At 34.0% G+C, this 17977-nt stretch overlaps 1 protein-coding gene across 14 annotated transcripts in view; it reads right to left on the bottom strand.

Moving 5' to 3' along the window:
• Positions 1–17977, bottom strand: part of ADGRL3 (adhesion G protein-coupled receptor L3) — a 784802-nt gene that overhangs the window by 508019 nt on the left and 258806 nt on the right. Inside the window, exon 1 of one of the 14 annotated variants that reach the window (XM_058547159.1) lies at positions 2491–2549. The exons of the other annotated variants lie outside the window; for them this stretch is intronic. The gene's annotated coding sequence lies outside the window, so the exon portion shown is untranslated. Of the gene's footprint in view, positions 1–2490; positions 2550–17977 lie in introns of those variants that run through there. 14 annotated transcript variants of the gene reach the window in all.

Here is a 17977-nt window from a genome sequence, read left to right as displayed (position 1 = left end):
ATATTTGTTGGATTATTATTATCTACAAAGCCCTTACAATTGGGATAGATTAGTATTGCCTTATGTTGTTTTCTTTTTGCCAATTTTATAACTGAAATCATCTGAGTACTTCATGATTGACAACCATGACAATATATTATTATATCTAGTGTAAGTTTGTGTTATAAGTGAAGTTCCAGGGTTTGATTTAACACCAATATAATCACATTTTGTCCTGTAAAATTCTAAAAACTATCATTATCAATGCAAATAGCACTACAGTTGAGATTGGTGAGAAAGTTATTTCCATAGCTGGGAACAATGAACTTTAAATGACAAATTAAATGACCAGAATCATATCAAGCTACAGCATGAGTTTAAGGGACTGAACTAGGAAACATTTCATTTGTTACCACTATTTCTCTGAAAACAATGACAGTTACTAAGCAACTGACTTAAAAATAAAGCCTAGAATAGAGAAGCTACAAGAATTGAGGTAGTAATGTCAAATTCATCTTATTCCAATTCCTTCAGGCAGATAAAGAAAAAATACACATCTACTTACACTTTCTTTGAAGACTTTCCAAAACTAAGAGGAATGCAGGGGAAGCTAAATCTCATTATGAGCTAGATAACTATATCAGAGTTCCACTGTGGTTTAGTTATCATGACTAGTCAGTCCCATACATCTCTTTCATATAAACAATTTGACTTTAAACCCTTGATATTCACATTTTCAAAAAATTTCAGTAAGTCTCTTTTTTTCAAAAGCAGTTTAAACAACTATTAATAAGAGATTACTATAAAATAACAAAAAATTTTAAAAATGTATAGTAGACAAGGTCTACAAATCATTCCTTTAGAACCTCCTTAGGTAAAAAGAATATCTATGTGTTTTAAATACTTGTTCTTGAGATTAGGAAAGAAATGTATTGTCTTTTGTGATTTACAAAGTATTCCAAGACAGCTTTCCTATATTTTATTCCTTGTAGTTAGTGTGTCAGTAACAACCAGGCAGGAGAGAAAATACACATGTTTTGAAATTATCTCATCTCAGTAGGGTGCACCTGGATAGGTCTCAAATTAAACATGTTCCTTAATGGCCTATTATGGAGTATCAGTGACTAAAATACCCAAAGGGAGTCAGGGACCATTACTGCCAAGGGAGAGTTTCTAAGGTTGTAGCATATGATGCAATATTTCTGCTGTAACTTTAACCTGACTGGGAGTTAATTTAATACATATTTATGGTTTTAAAATCAATAGTTACCACAGTAAGGTTTAACATAATCCCAAGACATAGATTAAAAATATGAATGCTTCAATACATTTTTATAATGATGTTTTGATAATTAGCACTTATAAGTAGCTACCAAATTATGAAATGGGTCATTTTACAAAAGTTAACTTTTAAAATAGCTGCTTGGACCCCAAAGTATATTCTTCATGGGGAAGAAAAAACCCTAAGCAAATTTAATCTTTATAGTAAAATGTATATAATTTAGCAGAAATAATAATCATCATAACAGCTATTCTTGAGAGGTTCTTAATAGGTGCAAACACACTGACAGCATTTTACATGTACTATTTCATTTTATTCTAACTATAATAATATAAAACAAGTATAAGATGGAGATATTGGCATTCCAGCTTTCAGGATAAAGAATCTTATTTTCCCATCAAAAATATCTCCTCGACTTTTAGGGATTTAATTGCTAGGAAAAATGGCAAACATGGAGTAAAAAGATATAAGAATGAAACCATCCTTTTGTTCCATTCATCTGGCTTCTGTTAATCCTATCACTGTAGAAATTGACCTGGAGCAGCATTAGGAAAAACTAAAAAGCATCAATTATGTCTAGAAATAAGTAAGCAAAAGCTTGTGAGGAAAGAAAAAAAATACAGGATAATAAAGGATGTATTTAGAGAAGGAACATATCATTCAGGTCCTGTTTAGATTCCATAATTAAAGAATTTTATTACAGAACTTATGATACTAAGTTATTAATATACTAATTTATTCATTTATATATGTAATATATATTTATACAAATGTACATATAACCACACATGATAGCATATAATCTTTTATTATACCATTCATTCATATTTATATCCAATAAATACTGCAACTCAAAATTTTTGTGATTTTAATAACATAGTACAACAAAAAAAGTCTATGAATACATAATTCAAAGCTATCATTAGTCAATTGCTATTTCTCAGTGTACTTTCTGTATATCTGGTATATTTTATAAAAGTAAAAATAAATGGCACCTCAAATTAAACAATGACAAGCACTTATTTAAAACATTACACTGAATGACTCCTAAAGATGTCTCCACAAACACTACTACACATTTTCTGATGTAGAGAGATAATTAAACCAATCTAAAACAATTGATAAAACAAAAAAAGTCTTGGTGAATGGAAGAATAACAAGAATAGCCTCATTAAGAAATGTGAAATTGTATGAACAGCTAATCACAAAAACGGACACACATTTCTCACCTAGTGGTCTTGAAGCTGCATCCTCTGGGTGTCCATACTTTTCAATGTGTTCAAAAACTAGAAACTTCAATGAAATCATCTCACTGATTTGAGCAAGACAGTATTCCATTGGGTGACTGTTTTCTATTAACTATTAGGTAATAAGATATGTTATATAATTATCTCCAAGTTATATTTAAATTTAGGCCAAGTACCAAGCTATTCTACATAGGGACTATGCAACTGAAATACTTAAGGAAAGAAGACTTCAAAAAGAAAAGCACAAAAGTGGCTATTCGAAACTATTTTGACAAAGGTTATTGTTTAAGATAAATGCCTAAAAGAAACTTTTGTCAAAAAAATTTATTTTCTTAATAATTGAAACACCTAAAATGGCTTAATGGTTTCTATTTATTTAAAGACACCATTGTTGTTTTTTTTTTTTTTTTGTGAGGAAGATCAGCCCTGAGCTAACATCCTTGCTAATCCTCCTCTTTTTGCTGAGGAAGACGGGCTCTGAGCTAACATCTATTGCCAATCCTCCTCCTTTTTTCCCCAAAGCCCCAGTAGGTAGTTGTACGTCATAGTTGCACATCCTTCTAGTCGCTGCATGTGGGACGCGGCCTCAGCATGGCCGGAGAAGCGGTGCGTCGGTGCACGCCTGGGATCCGAACCCGGGCTGCCAGCAGCAGAGCGCGCGCACTTAACCGCTAAGCCACCGGGCGGGCCCAAGACACCACTGTTTTGATCCCCACAAAAAGCCTTTTCTTTTTTCTTTCCCTTTGGTAAAAATATCTTTGAGTTACATAGTTTAAAAATTACATTGACATTTCAGTACATAAATCATTTCTTTGTTCAGTCCTTTCTTGGCAGAATGGTGATTCACAAGGACAATTCAGAAGGCGCCTAGCTTCTAAAGTAACCAAAATTGGCAAATTGTACAAAAAGATATATAGTGTCATTGTTTAACACTTGGCTCTAGCTAGAAATAAAGTAAGGGAACACAGATTGACTGTGATAGAAAATCCATCAGAAACAACCAAGCTGGTAGATTATTATACAGAGGATACCTGGATCCTTTTTAACTAACGTTTAATTTAAACATTCTCATAATATATTTTACAGTGATGGCAGATAAAGAGCCAAAGTAGATAATTCTCCACTTTGTGAAAATGTTGAAATGTCTTTAAAAAAGTTAAAAAGTTTAAAAACATTTTTTAATTGAATAACTATATTTGTACTAATTTTATGAGAGTTAAAAAATTTTGTGAATTAGAATAATTACAAGTCTTTACCTGTTTTAGAATCAGTAGTTATTTGTCTTCTAATTTTGCCTTTTCTAGCATGTCTGCAATTATTAAACAAGATTTAGTTCAAAGCAACCTAAAGATTTTTTTCACCATGCAATTTAGACATTGATTTATTTTTTGGTGACTTTAAAAAATAAGATGTTCCCTGAAATATCTCAAGACAACTGCATTCAGGAAGAAAACATAATTTTGCTGTTATGATGATTTACCATAGCAATTAATTTTTTTTAAATACTGTACACGAAACATGACACAGTTTAAACACAGAGTGTAAATCCTTTACTTTTTATTTTGTAAAAATGTTAAAACAAAGAGAAGATAATTACTTTTCTTTATGAAAGAGTAAGAGGACTATATACTCAACTAAAATACTGGTCTTTTGATGAGGATTCTGTATTTCTTTTTCCTCTATGATATCTTATTTTTTACCTTAAATAAAGATGTATATTTTAATATGTGGTTTTAAAATAAAATACAAATAAATATATACTTTATCTCAAAATTCCCCATGGTCTTCATAAAGGAACCTAATTAATATATAAAATCCCAATCATTCCTAAATATTAAAGATCTCCATGAATTAATTTTATTTAATGGCTTTTCATCATCTAGTCATGAGTGTTTTCTTATCCAAACAAACTGCATCAGTTTTGCCCACATGAAGGGCATGCGCATTGTGGTGGGTCTTGTTGGCCTTTTAGAGCTGGATAACTCCAAGGTCCATCTTCCTCCAGCTCCCTCATTACACCTGCAGAGGCTGAGGAAACCAAGGCCTACATGGTAACATTGTTAATCAGTACACGCTATTTACGGAGCAACCTCCTACCTTTCTTTTCTCTTCTTGACCTTTTTCTTATTGTTCTTTTATATGTTCATTGTACAAATATAACTTTCCAATTATGAGGTTATTTTAGTCAGAATAAAGAAATGCATGAAATCCTTTAATTTGATTAAATCCCATCATTGGGCTTACTATTATGTATTAATTAGATCATTAATGATTAAATAATTTCAGACCCCAGCTGTCTGAAATAAAATGACTGTTCGTTACCACAGCCAGTGTATTACAAGAGGTGTGTTAGGTATATTTTAATTTTATACTTATATATAAAATATCAATATTGACCATTATGCTTTTCAGCAAATAAGTCAATGTCTTTTAGAGTAATTCACTATGATTTAAAATTAAGAATTCTGTACACCTCAAGAAACTAGAAAAGGACAAACAATGAAGCCCAAGGTTAGTTGAAGGAAAGAAATAAGAAAGATTGGGCAGAAATAAATGAAATAAAGACTAAAAAGACAATAGAAAGGATCAATGAAACGAAGAGCTGGTTCTTTGAAAACATAAACAAAATTGACAAACCTTTAGCCAGACTTACCAAGAGAAAAAGAGACAGGGCTCAAATAAATAAAATCAGAAAGGAAAGAAGAGACATTACAACTCATACCAGAGAAATGCAAAGATTCATGAGAGAATACTACCAACAATCATATGCCAACAAATTGGACAACCAAGAAGAAATAGATAAATTCCTAAAAACATAAAACCTTCCAAGACTGAATCAGGAAGAAACAGAAAATAGGAACAGATCAATTACTACTAAGGGTATTGAATCAGTAATTTAAAAACTCTCTACAAACCACAGTCCAGGACTAGAGGGCTTCCCTGGTAAATTCTACCAAACATTCAAAGAAGAATTAATATAAATCCTTCCCAAACTCTTCCAAAATGTAGAAGAGGAGGGAATACTTCCAAACTCGTTTTACTAGGCCACCATTACTCTGATACCAAAACCAGACAAGGGTACAAGAAAATTACAGGCCAATGTCACTAATAAACATAGATGCAAAAATCTTCAACAAAATATTGGCAAATCAAATTCAACAATACATTAAAAGTATCATACACTACGATTAAATGGGATTATTCCAGGGATGCAAGGATAGCTCAACATTTGCAAATCAATCAACATGATACACATATTAACAAAATAAAGGATAAAAATCGTATGACCATATCAATAGATACAGAAAAGTATCTGACAAAATTCAACATCTGTTTACGATAAAAACTCTCTACAAAGTGGATATAGAGGAAATGTACATCAAAATAATGAAGGCCATATATGACAAGCCCACAGCTAACATCATACTCAACAGTGAAAAGCTGAAAGCTTTTCCTTTAAGATAAGAACAAGACAAGGATGCCTGCTCCTGTCATTTTTATTCAACATAGTATTGGAAGTCCTAGCCAGAGCCATTAGGCAGAAAAAAGAAAGAAAGGCATCCAAATTGGAAAGAAAGAAGTAAAACTGCCACTATTTGCAGATGACATGACACTATACAGAAAACCTAAAGATTCCACCAAAAAAATTGTTAGAACTAATAAGTACATTGAGTCAAGTTGCAGGATACAGAATTATTATACAGAAATCTGTGGCAATTTTATACACTAAAAATGAACTATCAGAAAGAAATTAAGAAAATAATCCCATTTACAATTGCATCAAAAAGAATAAAATACCTTGGAATAAATTTAAACAAGAAGGTGAAAGACCTGTTCACTGAAAACCATAAGACACTGATGAAAGAAACTGAAGACACAAATCAGTGGAAAGATATTCCAAGCTCATGGATTAGAAGAATTAACATTGTTAATTCTAACCATACGAACCAAAGCAATCTACAGATACAGTGCAATCCCTATCAATTCCAGTGGCATTTTTCATGGAACTAGAACACATAATTCTAAAATTTGTATGGAAACACAAAAGACCCTGAATAGTGAAAGCAATCTTGAGTAAGAAGAACAAAGCTGGAAGAATCATTCTCCCTGATTTCAAAATATATTACAAAGTTATAGTAATCAAAACAGTATGGTATGGGCATAAAAACAGACAAATACATCAATGGCACAGAATAGAGAGCCCATAAATGAACCCACACATATATGGTCAATTAATTTATGACAAAGCAGCCAAGTACATACAATGAGGAAGGAAGAATCCCTTCAATAAACTGTGTTGGGAAACCTGGACAGCCTATGTGCAAAAGTATGAAAGTGGACCACTATCTTACACCATACACAAAAGTTAACTCAAAATGAATTAAACACTTGAATGTGAGACTCAAAACCATAAAACTCCTAAAAGAAAATATGGGCAGTAAGCTCCTTGACATCAGTCTTGGCAAAGATTTTTTGACACCAAAAGTAAAATCAACAAGTGGGACTACATGAAACTAAAAAGCTTCTACACAGCAAAGGAAACTACCAACAAAATAAAAAGGCAATCTATTGAATCGGAGAAAATATTTGCAAATCATATATCTGATAAGGGGTTAATATCCAAAATATATAAAGAACTCATACAACTCAATAGCAAAAAAAAAAATCCAATTAAAAAATGGGCAGAGGATCTGAACAGACATTTTTCCAAAAAAGACATACAAATGGTCAATAGGTACATTAAAAAGTGTTCAACATCACTAACCAGCAGAAAAATGCAAATCAAAACCACAATGAGATATCACCTCATACCTGTTAGAATGGTTATTATCTTTAAAAAACCAAAAACAAAAACAAAAAATAACAAAGTTTGGCATGGAAGTGGAGAAAAGGGAGCCCTTGTGCACTGTTGGTGGGAATGTAAATGGGTGCACCCACTATGGAAGACAGTATGGAGCTTCCTCAAAACAGTAAAAATAGAATGACCATATAATCCAGCAATTCTACTTCTGGGTATCTATCTGAAGAAAACAAAAACACTAACTTGAAAAGATATAAACACTCCCATGTTCACTGCAGCATTATTTACAATAGACAAGATATGGATACAACCTAAGTGTCCTTCGACAGATGGATAGATAAAGAAAATGTGGTGCATGTATATTTATAGATATATATACACACACACACATATATACATACAGTGGAATATTATACAGTGATAAAAAAAATGAAATCTTGCCATTTGCAATAACATGGAAGGACCTTAAGGGCATTATGCTAAGTTAAACAAGGCAGACAGAAAAAGACAAATAGCATATGATCTCGCTTATATGTGGAATTTAAAATAACAATAATAATAATAAGCTCATAGATCAAGAGAACAGAACACTGCTGGTTGCCAGAGCCTGGGATGGGGGGGTGGGCAAAATGGGTGAAGGGAGTCTAAAAGTACAAACTTTCATTTATAGAATAAATAAGTTACAGGGAAGTAATGCACAGCATGGCGACTATAGTTAATAATACTTTATTGCATATTTGAAAGTTGCTAAGAGAGTAAATCTTAAAAGTTCTCATCACCAGAAAAAAAATTCTGTAATTATGGATGGTGATGGATGTTAACTAGACTTATTGCAGTAATCATTTCGAATACATACAAATACCGAATCTTTATGTTGTACATCTCAAACTAATATAATATTGTATGTCAATTACACCTCAATAAAAAAAAGAATTCTGCATCCTTGGAATGTAACAACAGTGCCGATTTTTAAAAAAGAAGAAGAAATGATATCACTGAAAACAGTATTAACATGGATTACAAATTTTAAAATATCATGTAATCACCATAGGGTCATTTCACCTTTGATATACATGTTTCCATGAATTTACACTACATTTTTACTCCTCAAATTTCCTTAATCACCTTAATCAAGACTTATGCACCATGGTGTTTTCCCCAATAGTGAGCTTGATAAATAGTTTCTGATTTAAATCTTCCCCTATTTCCTAAACTTTTTTATACTTACTTACATTTAAAAACATATTTGGAAAGATTTCCAAAGAATAGCTCCCTTTAAGAATCACCCCTATCAGTCGACAGAGAGGGTGATATGCTACATTGCATATTTTTACAGATTTGAGGAATGCTTTATGGTCCAAATGTATTTTTCACCAAGGAACTCCACAGGAAGATAGGTAGGTAACATGACCAAATTCTTTTTTGAGTATCTGTCCTTCCACCCTGGGTTGTGTGTGTGTGTGTGGGCGTGCATGTGTTCCACGTACGTAAAGTTTATGTATGTCTAAATATCTTCTCATGTGGTCCTTTTTTTTTTTTTTAAAGATTTTATTTATTTATTTTTTCCCCCCAAAGCCCCAGCAGACAGTCGTACGCCATAGCTGCACATCCCTCCAGCCGCTGCATGTGGGACGCGGCCCCAGCGTGGCCGGAGAAGCAGCGCGTCAGTGTGCACCCGGGATCCAAACCCGGGCCGCCAGCAGCAGAGAGCACGCACCCAACTGCTAAGCCACGGGGCCGGCCCTGGTCCTTCTTAAATTATGTAAATTTTCTAGTGCAAGTAGTTGATTTATAATCAGGGATTAGTTGTTTATTAACGTTAATTTTCTTCTAACAAAGAGAAAAACTTGGATCTGATTGGGAGTGTGTTGTCAAAAAAAAGGTTGGGAGCCAAGATGTCAAAGAAGGATATCTCTGACAATTTTGTCTAGAGTTTATTCGCTAATAACTAATATTTGAAAAAAAGAGAGGAGGTCCAGGCCGGTGGCATAGTGGTTAAGCTCACATGCTCTGATTCAGCAGCCTGGGGTTCGTGGATTCGGATCCCAGGCGCAGACCTACACACCCACCGCTCATCAAGCCATGCTGTGGGTCATCCCACATACAAATAGAGGAAGATGGGCAACAGATGTTAGCTCAGGGCCAATCTTCCTCACCAAATTTTTAAAAATTTTAAAAAAGAGAAAAAAGAAAAACTTTTGTTGGTTCAGTTGAAGTATAACTTCAGATGTCTATGAATCAAAGAAAAATATGTTGAATATTTTCTACCTGATCCATGCTATAGAAAGGAAAGTTTTTTAGAGCATATCTATTTTTTTCTTCATCATGGAAACATATTACCTAAAACAAAACATGGTTTTTTTATTTCACATGAACATAAATAAAAGAAGCACACTTAAAGATTTTAGATAGAAAGGGATGTCTTATTACAAACCAATAGTTAAAAGTAAAATTTGCTGAATAATTGGCCAGTAAATAGCAAACTATAAAACATCTTCATTATCCAGATCCAAGAAATAGATACAATAATAATCCCCTTTATCTCAAGTAGGAAGAGTCAAATAGCCCATACTGGATTCCCCAAATATTTTAGAGATTCAGATATGAAAATATATAGCAGAGGCCAAAAAGAAACGTGATTGGCAGTCTGGAGGACATCAGTGTTCTCAGCGATTAAAACAGTTAATGTAATGGGAAAGCTTCTTTGAATTCTAAGGAGCATTAAAAAATACATTTCAGACACCATTAAACCAAAAGCATCCATTAGCTACTCTCAGACATGACCCCACTATGTTTCCTTTTTTTTTTTCTTTCTTTCTCTATTGCTTTGTTGACTTACAGTGGTCTGGCCAAGAAAGCAAAGGTTTACTAACACTGTTACCAGAATCACCCTGATATCATCAGTGCAGATGCTTCTATACAAACATACACCTCAATGTGAGCTTGTGTATCTGAAAATTAAACAGAAGATACAAAATCATCTGGAAAGAAATGTAGCATTAATCCTTTTAGCATAGAGTTCATCCTAGATACCCATAAAATTACTCTGACATAGATCAACTTTTTATTGGCTTTAGGAGATTCTGTTCCAAATGAAGTGATTATTAATTTATGTTCTATTCTTTAAGCAAATTTATAAGGAAATAAAAATGAAACATGTGACTCAAGACATTTTATGGAGAAATTAAAATAGTTTAATATATGTAAAAAGTTACAAAGTTCACATTTGGGTAATTATGGGGCGTCAGAAGTAAGGAAAACTCAAAATCATCTACTTTAACCCTTTTTTTGAAGGAGAAATATAATGCATTAAACATTAAAAAATGATGAGTTCTTTTCATGAATTCTCTAGTAGAAATACATTTTTGTGCCAAAATAATTAAAGCTTTTTAAAATAACAAAGATAAAGAAGGATCATGAGACATATTACAGCAGAAAGTACTGATCCAACCCCAAAATACACTCCATGACACATTTTCAATTATACACAGCTTAAATCCCTTAAGCCAAGTGAAGTGAAGATTTTATATACTTCCATAACTCTCTGCATCCTTCCCTTTCTCTGCACAGTTCTTACTATGGGGATACATTTGCCAAATGTCTTAGAGAAACTGAAGAAAATACAAAATACAGTTGGGAAGCAACTTTCTGTTTAGAAGGAGCTAAAGGTACCGTTCAAATTCTTGATTTCACACATTTTTGTACCAAGCCTTTTTGTCCACAGAATTCACTATTTATGGAACGCTAATACCTTTACAAAAAAATAGTAGGCTTTTTTGTTTCAACTCCTTTTCAATAATTTTTAATGAGGATCATTGCTATTTTAAATAAAGTACCATTATTTTAAAAAGGTAAATGCTACTATAGCTTAATAATAATGAAACAGAAATGCCTACCACACCAAAGCTTGACCACATTACCAGATGAAAATTCTGGCCATGAATAGTCTAACATAATAACAGGGAATCTCATTAATTCTCTGCTTCAGTTGACTTTTTTGATTTTAGATTATTTGTATGGTGGCCGAAATTAAAGTTTAAATTAATTAAGATGTAGTGAACCAAAAAGCTACTGAAAAGCTGTGAAATATAGATTTTTAAAAATTACATATCAGAGGTATTTCTGTATAATGCTTTTTCAAACCACAAAGAATGAGATTTGGTGCAGCATCTTTTCATTTATTTCTGCATATTTCTTCAGTGTTTTCACAAGTACTGAATTCAAGTCGTTTGTTTAGTTAATAAATAAAGTGGGATGTAGGAGGTAGGATAGAAGAGCACTAGCAATAACAGTTACCCTTATACACTATTGATACACAAGAATACTTGGTGAATAATTGATTGTGGTAAGAAAGGACAGAAAGAACACTTAATTCATAAAGGAATTAGCCAGAAAATAGAATATACTATTGTGCAGCGAAAATCTGACTGAAAAATATGAGGACTCTTATGTCCCAAACTGAGCACAGCCCAAAAAAGTGCCCCTGGCCCAAGACAGATTGTAATGTTGCTAATTCACCCACATTTTTTGAGAAGCCACTTTGTCTTTTAAGAGTGAAATCTAAATTCTTAACTAAAATGCTTGTGTAATATCACGGACTTTTTGAAATTAGAGGCTGTGATTATTTTTTCATCAGTACATGATCTACAGATCTGCTTCACCATGAAGAAGATGATGTCTATAGATTTCAACACCAAATGCACATTGTCTATAAATCTACTGAGGTAAAAGAATTTAGAGGTTTCATTTATCCCTGATTTAACATTCTTGAATTGAATTTAAATCATTGAAATATTATTAAGGCTCCTCAGCATCTGTATAGTTGTCACAGTTAACACAAGATCTTGGCAAGATATTTTGACAAAACTAAAGAAAATGTAAGATATATTTTATGAATATTAACAAAGACCTACACTTGGTAGTCATAATTCATCAGTATTTCAAAAAATCAGAGGGGCTTGTTAACATTACCTAAATCCATCTTTAAAATACATTTTTATAAAAAATATCTTGCTATTAGCACTAACTGTTTTTATGTACTTCAAGAAAGGTGTAGTACCATGGGGACTAAGTGGGACTGACAGAAAAGAAACTATAAATCTTTGTCATTTTCAGAAATGAGCTCTGAATTCAACCAGAATGGAGTATTTTCCTTCTCTCTCAACTGAGGTAACATAGTCATTTTGTTAATTCTATCCCAACTTACTTCAACCCTTTTAGGTTCTGATAAAATATGCTTAAAATGTCATGATTCAAACATATACCATTACATTTTACACAGAGAATTAAGAGACTCTATGTGACATACAATAAATACTACTATACAACAAATCGATGATAAAGAAGCATTAGGAAATTTCCTAGCTTGTGAAAACTACATTCAGAATGTTCAATCAGAGAACAATGGGAAGGCATTTATTTCACATTTTCCCTCCACGTTCTAAAATAGTTTGTTAGATTAGTCTAAAGTAGTTTAATTGATTGTTATGAAGTGTACACATTCTTTGGTGAGAGATTAATCATTTTAAATTAAAAGTGTAACTTCATGCAATTGGGCATAGTGATTTAATGAGAGTTGGATAGTAATTTATATTAATTTAACCGGCAACTTCAAAATCTTGTGGAGGAAAAGGATTTATATTTGGAGGAGATATACTACATTCAGATAAATATGTGAAATATAATAGCACTGGAGTTAAATATATTTATGCTTTAGATACTGAAGAGGTGGTATACCTTAATGTTAAAGCTTTGAGATATGTAGGTCTTTTCCTGTTAATAAAATCTATCATGGTGCTGATGAAGTTAACATACTCATTCCTGTTTAGGGTGAAAAAAAATTATAAAAGGAGCACAATGAGGATATATCTCATTTTTTGTTTATTTTGCTATTTGAAATGTTCTCACTGTTTTTTCATGTTAGACAAATCAATATTTTTCTCTCTCTCTCTCTCTTTTTGTTTTTTGGTGAGGAAGATTAGTCCTGAGCTAACATCCGAAGCCAATCTTCCTCTTTTTGCTTAGGAAGATTGGTCCTGGGCTAACTTCCATGGCCATCTTCCTCTACTTTAGATGGGACGCTGCCACAGCATGGCCTGACAAGTGGTGCATCGGTGCGCACTCGGGATCCGAACCTGTGAACCCCAGGCCGCTGAAGCAGAGCGCGAGCACTTAACTACTATGCTCCCAGGCCAGCCCCGACAAATGAATATTTTAACACGTTCTCCCTCAAAAAAAACATCAACACTTTAAGGCAATGATGACATAACTTTGGTTCTATGAATTTAGCAACTAATAATATTTTATTTAACAAATAATGTATATAAATAAAGAAATAGTCTCAATGTCCTAAAAGTGCTATTTATCATAACACTCAGTGAGACTTGTTTGTTTGTTACATGTGCTTCACTTTTAGAACCTCACATGGTAGGGAGGCAGAAAAAGCACTCCCACAGAAAAGATTCAAAGTGATTTTTTTCACTGTCATTCACAAAAGGTGGTAGGATCTTCTTCACATTCTTTGTTTTCCCTATTCAGAATTTATTCATATGAGACATTTGTGTCTAAATGCCAAGACTACATTCTCAATATTTCAGAAGGATTTTGCACAAGTTGTCTTACATTCTTATTGTACACCAAAACTTACTCATGTAGAATGTTCTGTCTGCTGGCTGAATAGCAAAAATAGACACTCAAGCATGAGCTCCCTAATTATCTATATTGCTAATCCATTTGTTAATATCTTCCCATCACAAAATAAGCCCTACTTCTACAATATTCATGGATTTTTTACCCTGCAAAAGTTTTCCTGACAATTTCTCAAAATGCCTATTCACAGTTCTATCACAGGGTCAAAGATACTTTATTACTCTCATTTGTTCACGTGTGTTTATCTTCTCCTGGACAATAAGGCCCAAAAAGACAAGGTCATGTCTTATTCATTTTTATGTTCCCATCAACTAGCATAAGGCTTGGCATTTAATAGAAAGTCAATAACTTTCTGCCTCACTAAATTGTGATAAAAAAGCCAATGATTAAGGTTCGAAATACTAGAGAAATTAGAGTTGGTTAGGTCAAAGAAAAATGCCTGAAAATCTTTTGTCCTAAATAAAACTAGTTAATAATAAGAGTTAATATGTATTAAGCTCTTAGCATGTCTTATACCCTGTTACAAACACTATATATATTTCGGGTTTGTCTTTGTTTGTTTTTTCCTCGTTTATGTCTTGTACAGTCTCAAATTATACCCATTTTACACATGGAAAAGCTGAGCCACATAAACTTTAAGGACCTTGCTCAAATACATGTCACCATCTAATAAGTGCTGGAATCAGGATTCAATCCCGGCAGTTTCAATGTAGAGCCTGCTCTTAACCATAATATGCCCTGCCTCCAATGACAGAAGAAAAAGCTGCTTTCATTGATTTACCACAGCCGCACCCTGCGTTTGCTCTGCTCCAGGCACTGTCAAAGTCCCGGGTACAAAAGTGAAAAAGACTGAGATTCCTTTTTACCCTTGGGGTCTTTCTGTCTCAGAAATATATGAAATTCTCACGCTTAAAAAAAAAAAAGACACACACACTCAAACACATATGAATAGGTGTCTTTTTCCTTTCACTGCCAAAATTCTCACCTTAGCAACCAATAAATGTCGGCTCCATTACTTCACAGCCACTTCGGTCTCTAATTACTTCCAGTCCAGGACCTGTCTCCTTCACTCACTGAAAATTCTCTCAAAAAGTTCCCTAATGGCCTTATTATAATTGTCAAATCCAATGGCCTCTTCATAGTTTTCAATCTACTTAATTTATTTGTAGCACTGATGATCCTTATACCTAATCAGATTCGTTAGCTCCTAAAATTCAATCAGATACAAGGGCTAAAAGGAAGTCATGCCAAATAACAAAGAAACCTTAGGTATAACTAAGCCCAACACCTCAATTTACAAATGGGAAATCTATGGCCTAAAGAAGATAAATAAGTTCTCTCAAGGTCATATCTTGAGTTAGGCACAGAGCCATGGTTAAAATTTAGGGCTACCTCGGGGCCGGCCCACTGGCAAAGTGGTTAAGTGCTGGCTCTGCTTTGGTGGACCGGGGTTCACCAATTCAGATCCTGGGCGCACACCGACGCACCACTTGTCAAGCCATGCTGTGGCGGCATCCCATATAAAGTAGAGGAAGATGGGCACGGATGTTAGCCCAGGGCCAATCTTTCTCAGCAAAAAAGAGGAGGATTGGCATCGGATGTTAGCTCAGGGCTGATCTTCCTCACACACAAAAAAAATAATAATAATTGAGGGCTATCTCTCCAAAGTCTATCAATACTTTCCTTAATACAGATCTTTCTTTCTGCTTCTATCAAATCTACATCCCAGGCTTTACCATCTGTGGTAGGCAGCCTTAAAATGGACCTTAATGATTCTTGCCTGCATGTATCCCCACCTTTGTGTAATCCATTCCTCTTAAAGTTGGATTGGACTTACTCACTCATTCTTAAGGAATATATATATATATTTTTTTGTGAGGAAGATCAGCTCTGAGCTAACATCTGTGCTAATCCTCCTCTTTTTGCTGAGGAAGCCTGGCTCTGAGCTAACATCTATTGCCAATCCTCCTCCTTTTTTTTCCCCAAAGCCCCAGTAGATAGTTGTATGTCATAGCTGCACATCCTTCTAGTTGCTGTATGTGGGACGCGGCCTTAGCATGGCCGGAGAAGCGGTGCATCGGTGCTCCGGGATCCGAACCTGGGCCGCCAGTAGCGGAGCGTGCGCACTTAGCCGTTAAGCCACGGGGCCGGCCCTCACTCACTTCTAACAAAGAGAATATGGCAGAAGTGATAGAATATCACTTCCAAGATTAGCTAATGAAAAGATTGTGGCTTCCCTCTTAGGCACTCCCTATTATGTATGGCTCACTCTGGAGGAATCCAGCTGCCATGTCATGGTGCAGCACTGTAGAGAGGCCCACATGAGTAAGCTTGGAAGTGGATTTTCCTCCAGTTGAGTCTCAAGTGAGACTGCAGTCCAGGCCAACAACTTGACTGCAACTTCAGAGACACAGAGTCAGAGGCACTCAGCTAACAACACTCAGATTCAGAATCTACTTAAATTATGAGATAACGCTTTTTTTTTTAAGATGATAGCTTTGGAATAATTTTTCTCATGCAGCAAAGATAACTAATACAACATCTTATCTTGAGACTATTGTACTAGTTCAAGTATCTCTCCACCCCAAAGCATTCTGTTTCGTTCTACTCCTTCATCCTTCCAATACTGTCACATTGATTATGATTTTCTATTAATCAATGTCCGGTAAGCAACATCTTAAACATAACAGCAGACCAAGTATAACTATAAATACCAAAGCCAACCACAATCTTCCACTTTGTCCTAACTGGTTTACTGTTTCTCAACTATATCGAGTGGTTTCCTTCTGCTATTTGTGATCATGGCATTTGAGACCTTAGAATAGGTATCAAAATCTTACAAAAATGTTCAGAATTAGACAAAACTCTGTTGAATAATACCTATATTGACCAAAGCTGCAATTCCAATAAATCACTGTTACCTAAATGCTTTTGTTAATCAGATAAGGACTGCTCTGTTTTATTGGTTCTACTGTTAGTTTCGGGTAGTATTTAATTGTTTTAATACAGTACTATGGGATTCCAGATACTTTTAAGATAATCAATTTCCAGATCCTAAAATTCAACGTATTCTCTTTTTTAAAACGAATCGGCCTCAGAAGGTACTGGAAATCAAGATCTTCCTCCCCAGCACCTTTCAAAAATCAGTTTTTCTGATTATATGAAAAAAAGACTTTCCTCTCAGCTACCTAGAATCTTACTATGATGTACTGTCTAAAAGTGTGAAAAACCAAGTAATTAGAAGGAAAAAGTTGAATTTAAATTAGCCTTACCTAATCAGTGTATATAACCAATAACGAAAAATAAAGCATCCAGCTGGTAGAAAGCACACCCATTGCTTTAGAGTATAGTTCTTTATTTTTTTTAACAAACGAAACACAACGAAATTAATTATTGGGGTACACTCATGATAAAAACATACTCTTCTTTTCCTTCCCAGGCATACATAGTTAGGAGCCTTGGAATTATATCTGACTTCTCAAACCAATCATCCATAACTATACCCTAAGTGAATTTCCATTTTATATATTCTCTTGGCACTTGTATTTTGTGCAATATTCTCATGCTGTAAACTATAAATGGTCTTGGAAATGGATAACATTTAGAACTTAGAAGATTCATACAGCCAAATCTATTTATCTCTTTTTCTATCCAAATCAACCTCAAAAGAGTGACTAAGAATATTTTACAAGGGATAAAATGTTATTAGGATGATATAAAAGCAAGTTTGAATACAAAACAAGATTTGAAATGTCTGAGGCCATAGGCTTCAAATGAAGAGACAGACTTGAATCACACACACACACACAAAGATAAAACTGGAACTCTGACCAATGCTTCTAAAGAGAAATCTAAGGGCTGTGAGAGCTTGTAAACAGAGGTCAGTACTTAGTGAGAAAGCCTTCCCAGCACTCAACACCTACTACATGCTCTGCTCCATTCAAAACACTTGGCAAAGGTTTATTCATTTAATCCTCACACTAATTCTTTAAGTTACACACTATTATTATCATCTCTTTT

The sequence above is a fragment of the Diceros bicornis genome, chromosome 8, assembly GCF_020826845.1.
Source record: "Diceros bicornis minor isolate mBicDic1 chromosome 8, mDicBic1.mat.cur, whole genome shotgun sequence".
In the NCBI taxonomy this organism is placed as follows: Eukaryota; Metazoa; Chordata; class Mammalia; order Perissodactyla; family Rhinocerotidae; genus Diceros; species Diceros bicornis.
Note: the sequence above shows the minus strand (reverse complement) of the source record. Positions and strands in the feature narration are given on the sequence as shown.